The sequence below is a fragment of the Rhinopithecus roxellana genome, chromosome 7, assembly GCF_007565055.1.
Source record: "Rhinopithecus roxellana isolate Shanxi Qingling chromosome 7, ASM756505v1, whole genome shotgun sequence".
Taxonomy (NCBI): Eukaryota; Metazoa; Chordata; class Mammalia; order Primates; family Cercopithecidae; genus Rhinopithecus; species Rhinopithecus roxellana.
The window spans coordinates 129,909,076-129,926,496 of NC_044555.1; positions in this window are offsets into that span (position 1 = coordinate 129,909,076).

The window sequence follows — 17,421 nt, forward strand, 5'->3', positions numbered from 1 at the left end:
GGCCTAGCTTTGTAGTGGAGCCAACTTCATGACCTTCTCCAGCAATAGCTAGCCGCCTGGGAGCAGGCAATGGAGAGAATGCATGGTGGGGCTTTCACAGGGCCAGGGATTGGCAGAGCAGGTGCTACCGAAGGTCACCGGGAGAGTGAGTCCAGGGGATCAACTCTAGCAGAGCTAAAATGGCCGATGGTAGGGCTGACTTGGAAAGAGGAGAGGAAGCCAGGAGGATGCTGATGGCCTCTGGAAAAGAAGAGAAGAGGAAGGATAGGCTGGTGGGTGTGGGGCCCAAAATGTGCTTGAGGGAGACCAATAGGAGGCTGAGGTCGGAGGGGCCTTTCTAAGTTTGAGATGTAGAAGTGGTCCCTTGACCCTGGGAGTAAGAGGAAAGGAGCAACAAGGAAACTATGCATGATGAAAGGGTGCAGACAGCATTCAAACAGCTCTTATGTTTTGGAGGCCACTGGGCAATTGCTATCAGAATTACAAATGCACATCCCCTTCTATCCAGCAATTCCATTCGGGGGAATTTTTCCTACAGATATACTTACTTGCTTTTGTGCAAGATGAATGTGTAAGGCAAATCACTGCAGTATTGTCTGTAATGGCAACAGGTCGGAAACTGCCTAAAAGTCCATCAGTAGTAATTTGATTAGTTAAATAAATTATGCTTCATAAAATGGAATGCTAGGTAGCTGTTAAAAAGGAGGAAGATCTTTATGTATTGATATGGAATAATCTGCAGAATATATTGTTAAGTGGAAGAAGCAAGGTGCAGAACACTGTGAGTAGTTTACAATCTCTTTACTAGCATATGCATAAAACATCTCTGAAATGATCCATAAAAAAACTGTTGCTGGGTGCAGTGGCTCACGCCTGTAATACAAGGGCACTGGAGGCGGGAGGCTGAGGTGGGAGGATTGCTTGAGACCAGGAGTTCAAGACCAGCCTGGGAAACATAATAAGACTTCATTCTACCAAAAGAAAATTTTTTAAATAGCTGGACATAGGGGTGGATGCCTGTAATCCCAGCTACTTGGGACGCTGAGGCGGGAGGATCTCTTGAGCCCAGGAGTTCAAGGATATAGTGAACTATGATCATACCACTGCACTCCAGCCTGGGAAACAGAGCAAGACCCTGTTTTTAAACAAAATAATAAAACTGTTACTATTCATTGCCTTTGAGGAGAGAGAGCTGTTGGCAAGTGGGAAAGGGTTGGAAGGGAATTTTCACGTATCCTCCTGTTTTTTTTGTACCTTTTGAATTGTGAACCATCTGGATGTATTACTTACTGAAAAAAATAATTAACTAAAAACATATCTACACATAATTGGAATCTCTTAATTTTAATATTATGTGTACATATGTAATTTGAGTCTCTTTTATAGATATTAAATCATTAAAACAAAAACACAACAAAAACTTCCACCAGAGTTTTCCTTTATATCAGTCAGTTTATCGGAATAATGGATGGGGATTTAGAGGAAATGAAATTGACCATGTGTCAATAATTGCTGAAGCTGGGTGGTGGGTATTGGGGGTTTGTTTTCATTTAAAACACAAAATTGCCATGTTTGTAGATCAAAAATCGTCAAATTTTGACAATTTCATGTGGCTTACACTAATGCTGTTGTCATTATTTTTTTAAATTTTTCATAGCACAAAAGTTTAAAAAGAAAATAAAACTCCCACTAGGTCCTTGCTAAGAACATCGGTGTACTTTCTCATCCTGGCTCTTGTATCTCATAATTGAATGGAAATTCCCATTCCCACATCAACTTCTGAAACAGCAGTACTGCCTCCCCGATTTCCCTTTATTACGGGACCTGGTACTGTCCTCAGGATTTTTTCTATTAACAACAATCTCTCCCCATCCTGTTGTGTGTTAATTGGCTACTACCTTATCCTTATTGCTGGTAAAGCTCATCCTGTTCTCAAAAAATCACTTCTTATGATCACTTGACATTCTCTTCCTGCCGTGACGTTTATTATTAGCAACTTAAGCTAATTTGAGGCCATGCCCTTATCCAGGTTACTTGTATTTATCAATTTGGGGTTGATACCTCTCGGGCATCCATTATACATCACCGCAAAGGTCATCAGTAAACAGACTTGTGTTCAACCTTTCAGCCCCAAGCTGTTTTGCTGATGTCTGCGCTTCTTATGTTACGTTAGAGGCTGTAACAACCTCAGCCTGGCCTCTGACACCTGCTAATCTGTGCCTTGTTGTCTGTCCTCAGGAGGCAGGTGGCTTCCTCTTGCTGCTTAGAGGTCCAGGCTTGGCTTCTTCCCCCCAACTTCTTGCATGTCTCACTGGCACCCCAAGCTGAATAAGTTATCCCAGCTCTAAGCCTTCTCTTTCCCTCCTCTGTAGACAGCCCCACTGACTCCCTTGCTTGAGAAGTCTGGGTTTAGCGTACCTCCTCTGTGTGCTCACAGCATCCTTCATCACACGGAATTGTGCTTGCCGCTTTGTCTCCCTGCTTCAGACTGTGAGCTAAAGGTAAAGATCATGTCTTGTTCTCCCTTGAATGCCTCACACCCAGCCCAGCATCAGGCACATAGTTAAATGCTCAAAATAATATATTTTTAAATTTTTAATTTGAAGTACTTTCAACTTACAGAAAATAGTATGCAAAAATAGTAAAAAGAATTTTCACATACCCTTTATCAAGATGCATCTCTTGTAAGCATCTTGTTACAACTTCTTTATCATTCTCTCTTTCTACTCATACACACACAGACACACATATTTTTTCTAAAACACTTGAGAATAAATTGTAGACGTCATGTTCCTCTTCTCCTTAATACTTCAAATTGTGTTTCCTAAGAACAAAGACAATCTGTTATATAAACACAGTAGAGTTATAAAATTCAGGAAATATAACATTATTGCAGTGTACTAATATATAATCTGCCGTTCATATTCAAATTTTAATTGTCCCAATAATGTCCTGCATAGCGTTTTTTTCATCCATGATCCAGTCTAGGATCACACATTGTATTTAGTTTTTATGTCTCTTAATCTCTTAAGCCTTCTTAAATCTGGAACAGTCCTCAACCTTTCTTTGTCTTTTGTGACATCAACACTTTGGAAGAGTACAGGCCAATTATTTTGTAGAATGTCCCTCAACTTGGGTTTGCCTGATGTGTCCTCATGATGAGAGCTAGGTTACACATTTTTGGTAGGGGTGAAACATAAAAAGGCATGCGATGGTTGGTGATGTTAACCTTGATTCCTTGGTTAAGATGATGTCCACCAGATTTTTCCACTGTAAAGATACTATTTTGTTTTTATGCTTAATAACTAACATATGGGGAGATACTTTGAGACTATGTAAATATCATGTTTCTCATAAAAATTTCACTCACTAGTTTAAGGATTTGTTGATGACTCTTGCCTGAATCAGCTATTGCTTTGGTGGTTGCCAAATAGTAATTTTTCAAAATAAGACACATGCACTGATTAAATGAATCACCTGTCTGTCCTATTAAAGAGATACCTCCTTTGCTAGGATGACAGCCTCTGGTTAGTTGCAAGAGTAGAAGAGTCTAGGCAGAGACAAGCTGTCAGCCTGGCTCTGAAGCACATGATACAGTATAGCTGGGTATATTAGTCCATTCTTACGCTGCTAATAAAGACATACATACCCGAGACTGGGCAATTTATAAAGGAAAGAGGTTTAATTGACTCACAGTTCAGCATGGCTGGGGAGGCGTCAGGAAACTTACCATTATGGCAGAAGGGGAAGCAAACATGCCCTTCTTCACATGGTGGCAGGAAGAAGAAGAACGAGCAAAAGGGGGAAAAGCCCCTTATGAAACCATTAGCTCTCATGAGAACTCACTATCACGAAAACAGCAGCATGGGGGTAATTACCTCCCACCAGGTCCCTCCCACAACACGTGGAGGATTATGGGAACTACAATTCAAGATGAAATTTGTTGGGGAGACACAGCCAAACCATATAACAGCGGTATTCAATCTTTTGGCTTCCCTGGGCTGCACTGGAAGAATTGTCTTAGGCCACACATATAATACACTAACACTAATGATATCTCATAATGTTTTAAGAAAGTTTGCTAATTTGTGTTGGGCCACAAAGCTGTCCTAGACCACATGTGGCCTGTGGGCCACAGGTTGGACAAGCTTGCAGTATAGTTCCTGGAAATCTTAAATGAGGCCGGTTCTCCTGCAAGCCCCTGGGCTTTATCAGGGCCCAGAATGGGCCCTCTGGATTTCCCAAGATAGTCTCTATACTGAGAGCTAGCAGCAGAAGCTGTTTACTCAGTAGTTCCCATGCCTGTGGGTCTCATGCCTGCCTGCTCTTGCTCTTTTCCATCAAACTTGAGAACAGAAAGGGTAAAGGAGGGCAACCTTGGCTTCCACCTTGACTTATTTGAAAAATGTGCAATGGTTGGGCACGGTGGCCCACGCCTGTAATCTCAGCACTTTGGGAGGCTGAGGCGGGTGGATCACGTGAGGTCAGGAGTTCGAGACCAGCCTGACCAATATGGTGCAACCTCGTCTCTACTAAAAATACAAAATTAGCTGGGCGTGGTGGCAGTCGCCTGTAGTCCCAGCTACTAAGGAGGCTGAGACAGGAGAAATGCTTGAATCTGGGAGGCAGAGGTTGCATTGAGCTGAGATCAACCTGGGCAACAGAGTGAGACTCTGTTTCAAAAAAAAGAAAAATGTGCAATGAAATTCAGAATTCCATGCAAGCTCTTCTGCCATTCTGGAGACCCACATTTTGAGGCTGTTATATCAAGGCATTGTTTATTATGTGGATTCAAGTACAGAAAAGGAAGGGGCATCTGACCACCTGGAGAACGGAGGGAAGGGCTGTGTCTGTTTCGGAACTCTACTGGTTTCCTGGGACTGCCGTGACACAGTGCCACAAACTGGGGGGCTTATAACACAGCAATCTAATCTCTCACAAGTCCAGAAGCTAGGAGTATGAAATCAAGGTGTTGGCAGGGCCATACTCCCTCTGAAGCTTGTAGAGGAGGATCCTTCCTTGCTTCTTCCAGTTTCTGATAGACCCAAGCATTCCTTGACTTGTGGCTGCACAACTCCACTCTCTGACTCCATCTTCACATGGCCGCCTCCTCTGTGTGTCTGTGTGTGTCTTCACATGGCATTCTCCTTTCTCTGTGTCTGTGTGCAGATTTACCTGTTGTAAGGACACAAGTCATATCAGGCTAGGGCTGACCCTTATGATTTTTTTTTTTTTTTTTTTTTTTTTTTTTTGAGACGGAGTCTCGCTCTGCCGCCCAGGCTGGAGTGCAGTGGCCGGATCTCAGCTCACTGCAAGCTCCGCCTCCCGGGTTCACGCCATTCTCCTGCCTCAGCCTCCCGGGTAGCTGGGACTACAGGCGCCGCCACGTCGCCCGGCTAGTTTTTTGTAGTTTTTAGTAGAGACGGGGTTTCACCGTGTTAGCCAGGATGGTCTCGATCTCCTGACCTCGTGATCCGCCCGTCTCGGCCTCCCAAAGTGCTGGGATTACAGGCTTGAGCCACCGCGCCCGGCCATGATCTTATCTTAACTGGATTACATCTGCAAAAACCCTATTTACAAATATGGTCAAATTCACAGGTACTGGAGGTTAGGACTTCAACATTACATTTGCAGGAACGCGGTTCATTTCATAACGGGACCTTATCTGAAATCCAACCCACTTGAGAACACAAAGTGGAGTGCTATTCTCTGTAACGCATAGCCCGCCACAGCATAACTCTCTTTGTTTCTCCTGCTCACTCTGGTTTTGGTTGGCTTGACAACATGTAAGGAAGGAAAATGAGACAGGCAGAACATGTTCAGCCCCCTTGAAATAGACTTAGGACATAATTTTCAAGTGATCACAAGCTATTCATGTAACCATTACATAGAGGACAATAATAGAGAACAAGCACAGTCTGCAGAGCTCTCGCCCCTGCATTCCCTCATATAATTCTAATAATTACTTTATGATATAAATATATCTGTCGCCATTTGGCAGATGGGGAGCATGAGACCCAGAGAGGTGAAGTGATTCCCGCAGGTCACACAGCTACAAACGTAGTAAATTCCATGTGGGGCAGGATCAGGTTTGTGATGCACAGAGCCTAGCCCCATGGTAGGCATTCAGTAAATGTTTGTTGGCTGAATGAGTGAATCTGGGACTCCAGCTCTAGTCTTCATTTCCTGATCCATTACTCTTTCCACTGGACCTCACAAATGACTACAGACTGAGGTATGGTCCCAAGACAGTGATTAGGTATAGATGTAATAGGGTCAATTTCAGATTCTCATGCTAGATTTGATAACCTTCTAAATTCTGTGGCAATAAGCATGTCAGTCTGTAATTGCTTCTTGTTCCTACTTCACATCTGCAAAACAGATCAAGAAGTGATTTTGTCAAGATACTTAAACCATTGGCTTCTAATTTTACTTGAGCTGCATAACTGGTGTCTAAAATTATGTTTGCACTAAAGGCAGGACTTAGCACATGAGTTTTGAAGTAAAGAATTCAGCATGTTGGCCTGGCACGGTGGCTCATGCCTGTAATCCCAGCACTTTGGGAGGCTGAGGCGGGTGGATCACATGAGGTCAGGAGTTTAAGACCAGCCTGGTCAACATGGTGAAACCCCATCTCTACTAAATAATACAAAAAATTAGCTGGGCATGGTGGTGGGTGCCTGTAATCCCAGCTACTTGGGAGGCTGAGGCAAGAGAATCACTTGAACCTGGGAGGCAGAGGTTGCAGTGAGCCAAGATCGCGCCATTGCACTCCAGCCTGGGCAACAGAGCGAGACTCCATCTCAAAAAAAAAAAAAAAAAAAAAAAAAAAAGAAAAATTCAACATGTTACCCTCATATCATTAAAATGGAATGTTGGCATTCCCTTATGTTCATGTCAGGTCCCCATCAGCATTACTGAGACAGCCAGGAAAAGTCCATTTAGCCTAGCCAATGAGGAGTCATGAACAAGTTCTTGTGTGCCCAACCCTAGGCTAGGTACTGGGGGAGAAAGAAGGGAGGGAAGCTCCATGAAGGAGCTTACAATCTAGTGAGCGATGTGCCATTCACATAGGAAACAATGAGCAGAGAAAGGAGACAGCTAATATCTGCTGAGCGCCTGTTAGGTGCCAGGCACCTTACAAACCCTGTAAAGCAGGTTTTGCCCCCATTTAACAGGTAAGCAAACTGAGGGGCAAAAACATTTAGACAACTTGCCCAAGATCACATAACTAGTAAGTGGTAGAACTGGGATTTGAACCTAGGCTCCTCTAACTCAAACTAAGAGAATACTGTGAGATGACTTATCGTCAAGTGCTAGGTTGCATGGGCCAGAGAATATGGAATGGAATAAATGTAGGAAGGCCAAGATGGGGCCTTTGGGAGATAGGGTGTGTCAGGAATGGGGCAGCCCGCAGCAGATGCTCCCATCCCAAATCCCTTTATGACCTGTGCCCATTACAACCACCTGTTCCCACCGAAGGGCTCAGGCTTTGTTCATCTCCTCTTCTGGTGTAGTTGGGGAGGCTGGGAGGGAAAGCTGGTTCAGATTTCTACATTCAACTCAAACAGCTCCCCTCTCTGAGGCTACCTTTCAAGTGCCTGATGTCCTGGCCAATTTCTCTGTGTGTCTCAACCCCAAAAACACAGCTCCTCCTGAGCTGAGAGAAGCCCCTCTGCTTTGTGTGGTGGCCTGGTGCTTCTCATTTCAGAACCACAAGACCCCACACCCTCCTAGCCAACCCCTCCTTCCTTCCTACCCTTATGCTTCTATTCACATCGAAGGGATGAAAGGAATTTAACATGTTTCTGCTTTTATTCCATGGTAGTAAGAAGAGCTGGCTTGCTGACTATAGAAGCTTCCCAGTCTGCTCAAGCCATTACTAGTGGAATAGCTCCATCGGAAACATCAGATCCATAGATAAAATAAAAGAAGGGCACATATGTTCTCTGACTTTTTTTTTTTCTCCCAGTGGAGAAATTAAGATGGAAAAGTTTGTTTCTAAGTCTGTAGTTCTAGTTCTCAAGAGTCATATGTATATGGGGTAGGGGTGGGATGGGCTTCTCTTGAAAGAAAAATTGGATAAAGGAAGGATTCTGTAGGGCCCTTAAAAGAAATGCAAGATTGGCCGGGCATGGTGGCTCACGCTTGTAATCCCAGCACTTTGGGAGGCTGAGGTGGGTGGATCACCTGAGGTTGAGACCAGCCTGACCAACATAGTAAAACCCCATCTCTACTAAAAATACAAAATTAGCTGGGTGTGGTGGCGCATGCCTATAATCCTAGCTACTTGGGAGGCCGAGGTGGGAGAATCACTTAAACCCGGGAGGCGGAGGTTGCAGTGAGCTGAGATGGCACCATTGGACTCCAGCCTGGGCAATAAGAGTGAAACTCCATCTAAAAAAACAAAAAAGAAAGAAATGCAGGATTGGGCTTGAAGGTTTACCTTTTTAGATTCACAGGAAGTCGCCCTTCACCCAGTCTCCCCCAATGATTCCATCTCACATAATTATAGTACAATATAAAGGCCAGAAAATTTGACATAGGTACAATATGTGTGGGGGAGTTCTATGCCATTTTTGTTTGGTTGGTTTTTGTTTTGCACTAACTGTTCTTCTGTATGCCATTTTATTACATGTATGTATTCGTGGCACCACCATTGCACTCAAGATGCAAAACACTTCCATCACCACAAAGATCTCTCCCATGTACCCATTTATAATCACACCCCTGTCCCCCACCATCACGAACCTCTGGTACCCATTGATTTGTTCTCTCTCTCTACGATTTTGTACTTTAAAAGGCACCGTTTCTTTAATAAAATAGATTGGCACCTCTAGTTTTCACAGAATCTCAGGCTTGAAGAAGTGGCTTCTCCAGCCCAGACTTGTGTCCCATACCCAAATTCCCTCCACAATATCCCTGGCAAGTGTCCATCCAGACCCTACCATGTGCAAACCAGAACCTCCTATGGGATTTTAGGAGTATTGAAGAATTTGATATAAACATTTAGAGCAAGGACATTGTTTCCTTCCATAAACCCATTCCATAATTAGTGAAATTCTTACTTTTAGATTAACTACTACAAAATGCCTTCTCACGTGCTGATTTCCCCATCACATACTGTTCTGTCCCAAACAAGTATCTACTTTTTTCTGTTCCTTTTACCTAACAAGAGGGATGAGGTTCAGGAAGCCTGCAAGGCTCACAGAAAATTCCAGAAATCCCCTCCTAATTACAGAATAAATAGCTTGGCCTCTAGCAGTAGGCACCCTTCAAATAAATGTGGTTCATGTGTGGAGTTTCATTCTGGACTGATTATGAATGTGTTATCTAAACGATATCTATACTTATTGATCCATGAGATCATTTGAACTGGACCCCAACTCCCCAGGACTCTTTTGTGGTTAGGAGAGCTATACTGGACACTCTATGGTCCATTGCAACATCAGAAAGTACTGTCAACAGATATAAAGCCAATCCCTCAAGATGGATCCCAAGTGACTAAATTTTTCATGGAATCAAGTAGCCATCTGCTGACTAGAGGTCAGAAAACCCACACTTCTATTTAACTTTGGGACTTTCAGAGCTCCCCTGAAGCAACCAATCAGAGCTCACCTGTAGCAACCAGTCAGGGCTCATCTGTATCAACTAATCAGATCTCAGCTGTGTTGACAAATGAGAACTAATCAAATTTGAATCCTTCCTTTGCATAAAAGGAACCTGATTGAGAACCTGAACAGGAAGTTTTGCTATAAAACCTGGACCTTCCCTTTATTAGAAGGCTGTGTTTCCTCTCCACCCTCTGCCCCCCGCCAGTTTATTCACTGGAATAAAGTCTCTTCTTCCAAATTCCTTATGACAGAACTTTTGTTCATAGTAATGACTCAAAGTCGTGTTAAGACTGCAAGAGGCTAGCAGAAGTGAAGCCATGGTGATGCCACAGGTAGGATCAATTTGGATCCCCCACCCCCTCTCCTCTGGCCTCTTGACATCTTTTCACTTTGCACAAACTTCACTTGCTCTTCACTTCAGGAAGAGCACCGTGGTCTCCTCAGCTGCATAGCAGCCCATACACAAAGCCAGGCTCAGATCCATTAGGATGTGGTGCTCTTTAGAAGAAGTGACTTCAGGCTGGGCGCGGTGACTCACACCTGTAATCTCAGCACTTTGGGAGGCCGAGGCAGGCAGATCACCTGAGGTCAGAAGTTGGAGACCAGCCTGGCCCCATATCTACTGAAAATACAAAAATTAGCCAGGCTTGGTGGCAGGCACCTGTAAACCCAGCTACTTGGGAGGCTGAGGCAGGAGAATCACTTGAACCCAGAAGGCAGAAGTTGCAGTGAGCCAAGATCGTGCCATTGCATTCCAGCCTGGGTGACAAGAGAGAGACTCCATCTCAAAAACAAAAAAAAAAAGTGACTTCAAACTAATGACTCCTTTCACAGCCAGCCCCAGAGGCAGCGATCAGGGCAGGCATCTGCCTTTGATCCAGGAGACACTGCAGTTCAGGAAACAAGGCCCCCCGTTCCCTACTTTTTGAGTAGAGACCCCTGCTTTCCAGAATACTCTTCACTTCCCCTTAGGTGAGGAGAAGATGAGCAGTGAGGGAGGGAAGGAGAGGATGAAGCTGGCTCTGTGCCCCACTCCAAGGACCACGGCTCTGGGTCTACATCACAGCCCACAACCAAAGGCAATCATAAGCACAATGAGTGCAGCTTCTTATGTCTCAAGTTTTCCACCCCACCAAATAACCCATAAGGTGTAATTTGTAATTTCCAAAGAGAAAAGGTATTTTCAACTAACTTAGTAAACGTGACATGTTCTCAGTTGCCTTGGTTTTTGTAGGAGGTCATTTCTGTGGCTACTGTCATGCTGTCTTTTTCTTCAACTTATGGGAAGTGGAAAGAATGAAGGGCTGGCACATGATCTGCATGCTGGTCTTGGCTCTGCATCTTACTCACTGGGAGGCCTTTTTACGGAGGGCAAGTGACTTCAACTTTCAGAGTCTCAGTTTTCTCAGCTGTAAAGGAGGGATAATAACTGCCCTTCCAATCTTACAATGGTGATCATTAAAATAAAATTATGGCTTAGAAAAGTCTTGTGAAGCTTTGGAGGGAAAACATAGTGATTAATACATTATCAAAATACAGTGTTAATAGTACCCTATTTTAAAATGTTCTTCAGTGTTTTAGAAAAACATTCTTAGAATAACTCTTAAAGTCTTACCTGTTTTACCCTATATGTTTTTTGGTTTTGTTTTTGCTTATGTTGACTCTATTAATATTGTTCATTACATTTTTTACTATGAGGGCACGGTTGGCCGTGAAATATTAAATTCATTAGAATGTGGGATAGAATGACCCAAATGGTTATTTACATGGCAGGGGAGATAACACTAAGAATTTGATCTCATGTATAAAGACAATTAGCTTTGTTGAGCCAGTAGGTTTACTACTTTTCCATAGTATATTACTGTTTCACAACAGCACATTATGTCCAGGTCATTTGGTTATAAAGTAGAAAGTCAATCATAACCCCATGGCAACCTATCATCAGGCCAGTTTGTGAGCCTCTTCACCTGGTCTTTTTGATTATGAGAGCAGATTGCCCTGAACTGGATCCCTGGAGCTTTGAGCTAAGAACTTCATCAGATTCCTGCTAGAGGCTAATTAATCATCAAATCAGCTCATTGCAAAACCAAGTAGCCATGCTGATCCATTAATGCAAGTCCCCAGAGTCATTAGGGCAGCGAAAGAGAAGGAAATGGCCTAATCTCCTCCCAGGATTAGAAGGGAGAAGTTCCTGAGGTCTAATGAGTTCCTGCTAAACTGGGGGCTGTGCTCCAAGAATTAAGCTTTTTCTACCTTTTCCAGTAATATTCCTTTCAAAAAGCTACCCAGAAACAAAAGCGCCTATTGTATTGCCCAGCAGTGCTCAAGCATTTAAGGTTCTCTTCTTGGTGTAAGCAATTCAACACTCATGCAGGGCTACAGGCTAAGGTCACCCAGCGGGTTAGAAAGAGAAATAGCAATCAACTACCTGCCCTTTCTGCTTACATGAAGTCAGACTGATCTGACTGATTTTTTTAAATGCCTTTACTAGTTATGTGGGACTATAGCAAATATTCTCTTTGTTCTGGAAGAGCATGTGGTTTGCAATTTGGTTTCTATTTGGGTTAACAGTCACTGACAAGAGAGAATAACTTTGATAATTGCTCTAGGTTTTTCTGATTGCTCTGAAATATTTAGCTGTCCAACATGACACCATAATAACTGACTGAAACGTGAAAAGCCTTCTAGTGGAGTAAGTAGCATGCAAGTAGCTTGCATGGTAGCAGTTTGGTTTTCTGCTGTTGTTGCTGAGATGACTGGTTGCTTTGGTGTTGTGTATACACATGCCATCCTGGTTTCTTTTTTTCATTGAGTTGCCCTAAAAGTAAGCTCCTTTATTTTATTTATTTATTTTTTTCGAGACGGAGTTTTGCTGTTTTTGCCCAGTCTGGAGTGCAGTGGTGCAATCTCAGCTCACCGCATCCTCCTCCTCCTCATGAGTTCAAGTGATTCTCCTGCCTCAGCCTCCCTAGTAGTTGGGATTACAGGTATGTGCCACCACGCCCGGCTAATTTTTGTATTTTTAGTACAGACAGGGTTTCACCATGTTGGTCACGCTGTTCTTGAACTCCTGACCTCAGGTGATCCACCTGCCTCAGCCTCCCAAAGTGCTGGGATTACAGGTGTGAGCCATAGTAAACTCCCTTTAAAAAAGCGAACTCTCGGCTGGGCACGGTGGCTCACACCTGTAATTCCAGTACTTTGGGAGGCCAGGGTGGGCAGATCATAAGGTCAGGAGTTTGAGACCAGACTGGCCAACATAGTGAAACCCTGTCTCTACCAAAAATACGAAAATTAGCTGGGCATGGTGACGGATGTCCGTAATCCCAGGTACTCGGGAGGCTGAGGCAGGAGAATCACTTGAACCCGGGAGATGGAGGTTGCGGTGAGCTGATCATGCCATTGCACTCCAGCCTGGGCAACAAGAGCAAAACTCTGCCTCAAAAAAAAACAAAAAAAAAAAAAACAAAACAAAAAAAAAAAAAACGAACTCCCTAACTGGGAGGAAGCATGCTATAAATCATAGACTCTGAAGCCAGACTGACCTAAGTTTATTAGCTGTGGGATCTTGGAAAAGCCAAATAACATCTCTGCACTGTAGTTATCTCATTTTATAAATCTGACATGATATCTGCCTTGTGGTCTTGTCGCAAGATTGTTAGGAGGCTGTTTAGAGCCTACTCTGTGCCAGGCAGTCAGTACTTCCTAACTTTCAATACACAGACAAAGCACCTGGGGAATCTCGTTAAACCGCACACCCTGGTTCAGTCAGTCATGGATGGAGCCTGAGGCTCTCCATGGCCAGTAAGCTCCCAAGTAAGCCCATGCTGCTTGGTCATGGACCACACATGGAATAGCAAGGGTCTCAATATCATTTGCAAAGTGCCTAACACAGTTAATGGTCAATACTAATGCCTGTTTACCCCGGAATAATTCAATCACTCATTTTAAAGTGGGTGAGAAGCCTCTTTTCCACAGAAGTAATATCAGTCTGCCAATAGCTATGTACCCATATCCTTTACAAAATCCATCTTGGCCCCACAGGTGGCTCACACCTGTAATCCCAACACTTTGGGAGGCAGAGGCGGGTGGATCACTTGAGGTCAGGAATTCAAGACCAGCCTGGCCAATATGGTGAAACCCCATCTCTACTAAAAATGCAAAAATTAGCAGGGCATGGTGGCACTAGCCTGTAATCCCAGCTACTCAGGAGGCTGAGACAGGATAATCGCTTGAACCCAGGAGGCAGAGGTTGCAGTGAGCCGAGATCATGCCACTGCACTTCAGCCTGGGCAACAGTGAGACTGTCTCAAAAAAACAAAACAAACAAACAAACCAAAAAAAAACACCAAAATTCCATCTCATCACGATTGGCCATGGTTGGTAGTTTCTGAAGGCAGGTGATAAGTACACAGGCAGAGTTCATTTATATTATTCTCTTGACTTTTGTAAATATTCAAAATTTTCCATAAGAAAAATTTTAAGGTAAGAAAGAAAACCCCAAAAGAGGACTTTTAGGGCAGTGAAACTACTCCGTATGATGCTATACTGGTGGGTGCATGTCATTAAACATTTGTCCAAACCCATAGAATATATCACACCAACAACGAACCCTAATGTAAACTGTGGGCTTTGAGTGATCATGATGTGTCAATGTAGGTTCATTGATTGTAACAAATGTACCAGTCTGATGAGGAATGTTGCTAGTGGGAGAGGCTGTGCACATGGCGGAGGGAGGAGGGGAGTATATGTGAACTCTGTACTTTCTGAACAATTTTGCTGTGAACCCAAAACTGCTCTCAAAAATAAAGTCTACTAAAAAAACACACACAAAGAAACAAAAAACATCTGCTCCCTAGCAGCCTGAGAACAGCAGAAGATACAGGTTATCTAGTACAGTGATTAGCTGCAAAAACATGTTTATTAGGAGAGAGAGTGCTTCTGTTTAATAAATTGCATGCCTGGCTGGGTATGATGGCTGACACCTGTAATCCCAGCACTTTGGGAGGCCGAGGTGGGAGGACTGCTTGAACCTAGGAATTCGAGAGCAGCCTAGAAAACAAAGTGAGACAAAAAGTAATAAAAAAAATTAGCCAGGCGTGGTGGTGTGTGCCTGTAATCCCAGCTACTTGGGAGGCTGAGGTGGGAGGATCACTTGAGCCTGGGAGGTTGAGGCTGAAGTGAGCCATGATCACAATACTGCACTGCAGCCCAGGCAACAGAGCAAGGCTCTGTCTCAGACGAAAAAAAAAAAGAAAGAAAGAAGGAGAGAGAGAGAGAAGGAAAGAAGAAGAAAAAAAGAAAGGAGAGAGAAGAAAAGAAGAAAAAAGAAAAGAAAGAAGAAAAAGAAAGAAAGAAAGAAAGGAGAAAGAAAGAAAATCCATTCCTAACTGTACCTCCTGTGACTTATGATTGTGCAAAAGTAATTTACTGTGGGATTTCATCTGTGTGTATGCACACGCGCCTGTGCCACATCTGCATTCTGCTTTCTATCACAGAGGTTGGCAGTTTTCTTAACATAATCACACCTCACACTTCATTTCGTCAAGACAGATTTCGCATTGTTTTTCTCTACCCTGGTGGACTAAAAAATCTGTCTGCATTCTTATGAAATCATTTCATTTATTCGTTTCTCTTTATCGAATCAAGCCTTTCCTCCACCTACCTGGATCACATTCTGAACTGTCTAGCTTGTGTGTTTGTTAAGTCAGTGATTCACAAAGCAATCACCCAGCTAATTGGCAAACATATTTAGTAAGCTGGACATTCCTCACCATCATCTTCCTTGAACTGACCCAGTTTCTATTAGGCGCTGAAGCTAACATAGCCCATGGTTAAGTGTCAGTTTAATTTGTTGACTATATTGATTAACTAAGTGATGGGCAAATCATAGAAAAACTAAATGAACAAAATAAACAGCCAGCTTGAGTTTAGTCCATTTGCATTTTTGTTCTCTCGGTCATATAAAGCCTCTCCAAATCAGTGTCAATGTATTCCTCCTTTTTCTGCCCATGGCTTGCTTACAGGGTCTTTGATGTGGTAACTGGACAGGACTCTCTTAACATCCTGTAGCTGGGTCAACTCTTTGTTATTCTGTTTGGTATTTAATCCAGAGACTAATGTTCTGCTCTGGTATGTTGTTTATCACTGCCAGATTATAGGTGTAGCAAATACTTTCCTAATGAAATAATCACTAACTTGACATTCCACTTCTAGGATAATGCAGCTAGGCTGGCTGGGCCCCTCCATTTCAATCTTCTAAGATAGCTCTGTGGTCCCAGTTCCTCCCATCCCCCAACTTCCTTTAGGTCTAAATTGTTCCTTTTAGGCATGCTTTCTCTAAATGGCAGGGTTTTAGGTACCACTTGAAATCTTCGATCTCTTTCATAATAGTCAAGTTTTGAAACCTTAGGGTCTACTTCCGTGTGCGTGTGGAAACCCTGTAGCTATCACCTCTGCAGCTGCTATAGTCCTTCAACTTATTCGTTCAGTGAATGAAAATACCTGGGAGACACTCGTTTCCAGAATCTTTTCTAGAAACCTAAAGTTTCACATGCCGACTTTGTACAGCTCCTTTCGAAATGAACTCGGGTGGCAGAACTGTGCTGGCCTAACGATTTCATGGTGGCAGAAACACCTGCAGTGACAGATAATTGCAACTATTGCCATGTCTCTTGCTGTGTTTCCTGTTTGCTGGCTGCCTTCAGGATGAATCATATTTGTTTTCACGATGACGATTACTTCTTTACCTCTTCTCTGATTAAATTTTGTGATACCTGTGGCCCCTTGGCTAGCTTAGTTCTTTCCTCATGAGCCTGTGTTCATCCCCATGAGTCACGGCAGTAAAGTTTTCTTCACAGCAGACAGGAAATAATGGAACACACAAGTCTCATCTCCCTAGACATTATTTCAAAACAAATCTCACCTCGTGGCACATCCTTGCCTCTTCTTGTGAATCCAGCTCCTCTCTGTATGTGAATTAAACTCACCCTTCCAGAGCCAGCTCAAGCCCCAGGTCTCTGACTACTCACCAAACTATTATTGTTTCTACAGAAAAGAAATAAGAATATACAGGTTGAGCACCCCAGTCCAAAACTCCAAAGTCTGAAATGCTCCAAACTAAAACTTCTGGAGTGCTGACATGATGCCCCAAGTAGAAAATTCCACACCTGACCTCATGCGATGGGTCACAGTCAAAAGGCAGGTACGTAACAGTTTATTCAATGTCCCCAAGGGAAAAATAAAATTACCTGCTGGCTATGTGTATAAGGTATGCATGAAACAAATTTCATGTTTACAGATGGGGTCCTATCCCCAAGATAGCTCATTATGTATATGCAAATATCCCCAAATCTGAAAAACTTCCCAAATCTGAAACACCTCTGGTCCCAAGCATTTTGGATGAGGGATACATTTTGGATAAGGGATACTCAACTTGTATATGTTTTGCATAAAGAAACAAAGTAGCCTGGCCAACATGGCAAAACCTTGTCTCTACTAAAAATACAAAAATTAGCCAGGCATGGTGGTGCAAATCTGTAATCCCAGCTACTCAGGAGGCTGAGGCTGCAGTGAGCAGAGATTGCGCCACTGAACTCCAGCCTGGGTGACAGAGAGAGACCCTGTCTCCAACACTCAAACACACACACACACACATACACACACACACACACACACGTATATTTAAACTAATAAAAGGGGTCACTTGTAAGGGGCTGGGTGCACCAAGAGGGTGAGGAGTGATTTTTCACTGTATTTTCATTTTTGAAGCATATGATTGTTACCTATTCAAGAAGTTAAATTACAA